Source organism: Triticum urartu, chromosome 6A (assembly GCF_056163025.1).
Source record: "Triticum urartu cultivar PI428250 chromosome 6A, HENAU_Tu73, whole genome shotgun sequence".
Taxonomy (NCBI): Eukaryota; Viridiplantae; Streptophyta; class Magnoliopsida; order Poales; family Poaceae; genus Triticum; species Triticum urartu.
In genome coordinates, this window is record NC_141878.1 from 506,587,685 (window position 1) to 506,592,328 (window position 4,644).

The window sequence follows — 4,644 nt, forward strand, 5'->3', positions numbered from 1 at the left end:
GGGAGGATTGTCTTCCTTATGCTGAATTCTCCTACGACAACAGTTTTCAAGCAAGTTCGGGCAAGGCCCCATTTGAAATTCTGTATGGCAGGAAGTGCCGCACCCCTCTCAACTGGTCTGAAACCGGTGAACGTCAGCTTTTGGGTAATGACTTAATCACAGAGGCAGAGGAAATGTGCAAAGTCATTCGAGATAACCTCAAAGCAGCCCAATCCCGCCAGAAGAGCTACTATGATAGCAAGCACCGTGATTTGGCTTTCAAGATCAGAGATCATGTTTACCTCCGCGTCTCTCCAATGAAAGGTACTCGTCGCTTCGGTATCAAAGGGAAGCTTTCCCCTAGATACGTGGGACCTTTCAATATTGTCAGCAAGAGAGGCGATCTCGCCTATCAACTCGAGCTTCCTTCAAACTTTGCAAATGTTCATGACGTGTTCCATGTCTCTCAGCTCCGAAAGTGCTTCAAGACTCCTGACCGCACCGTCAACTTCGAGGACATTGAGCTCCAAGAAGATCTCTCCTATCGTGAGCATCCAGTGGCTATTCTTGAAGAGACTGAACGCAAGACTCGCAACAAGTCAATCAAATTCCTCAAAGTCAAGTGGTCACACCATTCCGACCGTGAAGCCACCTGGGAACGCGAGGATCACCTCCGTTCTGAATACCCGGCATTCTTTTAGTCCTAGATCTCGGGACGAGATCCTTTCGTAGTGGTGGAGTGTTGTAACACCCCGGATATGACTTTCCCAATATGTATTCCAACTCTTGCCGTTTTCGGCGTTAAGTTATTTTATTTTCTCGGGTTCGGGTCTTTGTCTCCGTGTGTTTTTATCGTTGTCATGCATCTCATATCATGTCATCATGTGCATTGCATTTGCATACGTGTTCATCTCATGCATTCGAGCATTTTCCCCGTTGTCCGTTTTGCATTCCGGCGCTTCGTTCTCCTCCGGTGGTCTATTCTTCCTTTCTTTCGTGTGTGGGGATGGATTGGACCGAGACTTGCCAAGCGGCCTTGGTTTACTACCGGTAGACCGCCTGTCAAGTTTCGTACCATTTGGACTTCGTTTGATACTCCAACGGTTAATCGAGGGTCCGAAAAGGCCTCGTGTGTGTTGCAGCCCAACACCCCTCCAATTTGGCCCAAAACCCACCAAAACCCTCTCCATCATCTAGAGCGTTCGATCATGATCGCGTGGCCGAAAACCGCACCTCATTTGGACACTCCTAGCTCCCTCTATGCCTATTTATAGCCCCTCCTCCGAAATCTCGGGTCTTCTTCCACCCAAACCCTAGTCCACCTACCCCGTCGCGCGCCGGACATGTCCGCCGCGCCGGACACCGCGTCCGCCGCCGCCCACGGCCACTGAGGCGCTGCCACGTGGCACCGGCAGCTCCCTCCACCGCCAGGCCCGCGAGGCCCGTTGCTGGCCCTCTGGAGCCCGCGCGTCCACCGCGCCTCCTCGCCTGGGTCCTCACCGAGCCGCCCCGGTCCGCCTCCGTGCCGGCGTCCGCGCGCCACCGTGCCGGCGACCGCCCCTCGCCGGCGACCACCGCTCTCCGCCGCCCCTGGCCGGCGACGACCGCCCCGCCGCCTCGTCCAAACGCCGCCCCGGCCCCAGATCCGGCAAGATCCGGCCGGCCACCGACTCCGGCAAGCCCCATGCCGCCTCCCCAACAAACTCCGGCGGCCGACTTCAAACTCCGGCGAGCTCACTCCGGCCAACCTCGGCATACGTGTTCATCTCATGCATTCGAGCATTTTCCCCGTTGTCCGTTTTGCATTTCGGCGATTCGTTCTCCTCCGGTGGTCTATTCTTCCTTTATTTCGTGTGTGGGGATGGATTGGACCGAGACTTGCCAACTGGCCTTGGTTTACTACCGGTAGACCGCCTGTCAAGTTTCGTACCATTTGGACTTCGTGTGTGTTGATACTCCAATGGTTAACCGAGGGTCCGAAAAGGCCTCGTGTGTGTTGCAGCCCAACACCCCTCCAATTTGGCCCAAAACCCACCAAAACCCTCTCCATCATCTAGAGCGTCCGATCACGATCGCGTGGCCGAAAACCGCACCTCATTTGGACACTCCTAGCTCCCTCTATGCCTATTTATAGCCCCTCCTCCGAAATCTCGGGTCTTCTTCCACCCTAACCCTAGTCCACCTACCCCGTCGCGCGTCGGACATGTCCGCCGCGCCGGACACCGCGTCCGCCGCCGCCCGCGGCCAATGAGGCGCCGCCACGTGGCACCGGCCGCTCCCTCCACCGCCAGGCCCGCGAGGCCCGTTGCTGGCCCTCTGGAGCCCGCGCGTCCACCGCGCCTCCTCGCCTGGGTCCTCACCGAGCCGCCCCGGTCCGCCTCCGCACCGGCGTCCGCGCGCCACGGCGCCGGCGACCACCGCTCTCCGCCGCCCCTGGCCGGCGACCACCGCCCCGCCGCCTCATCCAAACGCCGCCCCGGCCCTAGATCCGGCGAGATCCGGCCGGCCACCGACTCCGGCAAGCCCCACGCCGCCTCCCCAACAAACTCCGGCGGCCGACTTCAAACTCCGGCGAGCTCACTCCGACCAACCTCGGGAAACGCGCTAGATCTAGATCTGGATCTCGTCTGGGTTGACTTTTTGCCCGAAACCCTAGTTCATATGCTCCTGTTCATCGTGCTATAACTCCTCATCCGTAGCTTCGTTTTTGGCATATAGCATATCAAAATGTTTGTCTCAGAGAGTACATCATTTCATTCCATTGCATCATTTTTATTTGAGTTCATCTTGATGCCCGAAATGCTGTTAGAAGAGTGCTACTTGAGATAATTGTCAGATCTGCTGCTCCATTTAGGCATTTGTCATTTTTGCCATGATTATTGTGTGCATGATATGCCCATGAGCTCTACATATGTTTTGTTAAGGGTTTTGCCATCTTTCCAGAGGTGCAACCCATGTTTTTTTGTGATGTGTGTGGTGACTAGCACAAGCTTGCAAAATGAGGCACTTGGTATTCCTTGACCTGTTTATCTCATATGGCCATATGTTCATGTTGTTTCCTAGTGATCCGTGCTTCTTTTGAGGATGATCAGTAAGGATTTTTTATTAATCTTATAGTGCTCTATCCATCCATGTCTTTGTTTGCAATTATGGAGCACCCTAGATTGAGTCAATCGAGCTCTACTTTTGCTACTTCGTGATTCCGGGCAGATTGTCTACTTGTTAGCAATTTTGCCGATGATGTTGTAGTTGATCCATGCATGCTATGCTATTGTTCTTACCATGTCTAGCTTGCATTTTGTGTATTCTTGATGGATGTATGCTTAACTTTTCATTACTTGCTCCGTAGTGAGTGCATCGAGCTCGTAAACATGCCTACTTGAGATATGTTTCAGCATGTGCCAATTTTCACCAAGTCTGAAAACTGATTATGTTTTTGCCATGTTCACATGCTTGCAATTGTATTCTCTGATCCCTTTTGGCTCAAGGTCACTAAGGAACTTTTGTTAAGCTCTTTGAGTAGCTCTATGCCATGCTTTACTTTGCCATGTTCAGGTCCTGTAGCATGTAGTTTTGTTGCTCCAAAGAGTGCTATCTGATCTGAAATCCCAGACAAGTGTTAATTTCACTAAGTCTGAAATCTGTTTGTCAAATGCATTTTTGCCATGCTTGTTTGAACCTGTTAATGGATGATTTGGCCCTAGCTCAGTGCTAGACTTTTGTTAAGCTTCATGAATGGATTCCTTCCATGTATTTTGATGCCATGTTTGGGTGCTGTAGCATGTTCATCTTGTTGCATTTAGATGGCTACTTGCTGTAAATCGCAAAACGTGGTCATTTTTGTATTGCTTGTCATTTCCAAACCGTAGCTCCGATTCCGGCATTCTTTATGTCGTTTTCAAGTGATTTCATCTCATCTATCCAGTGGAACACTTGGATTTCCAAGTTGAGTCTAGGTTAATGCATCCCTTGTCAAATCTTGCATATGCATCCCGCATCGCATCCCGCATAGCATACCATCATTGCATCATATTGTTTGAGCTTTGCACGTGGTTGATTGTGTTCCGTTTGCTTGTTTGTCTTGTTTGGGTAGAGCCAGGAGACGAGTTCGCTTTCGAGGAGCCCGTTGAGTTTGCTTTCGAGGATCCAGTCAATTCTGACAACTTTGCAGGCAAGATGGTCATACCCTCGAAATCACTACTATCTTTGCTATGCTAGATTGCTCGCTCTTTTGCTATGCCAATGCTACGATGCCTACCACTTGCTTTCAAGCCTCCCAAATTGCCATGTCAAACCTCTAACCCACCATGTCCTAGCAAACCGTTGATTGGCTATGTTACAGCTTTGCTCAGCCCCTCTTATAGCGTTGCTAGTTGCAGGTGAAGATTGGAGACCGTTCCTTGTTGAAACCTTATTTACTTGTTGGGATATCATTATATTATCTTGTTATCTTAATGCATCTATATACTTGGTAAAGGTTGGAAGGCTCGGCCTCTCGCCTAGTGTTTTGTTCCACTCTTGCCGCCCTAGTTTCCGTCATATCGGTGTTATGTTCCCGGATTTTGCGTTCCTTACGCGGTTGGGTTATAATGGGAACCCCTTGATAGTTCGCCTTGATTAAAGCTTTTCCAGCAATGCCCAACCTTGGTTTTACCATTTGCCACC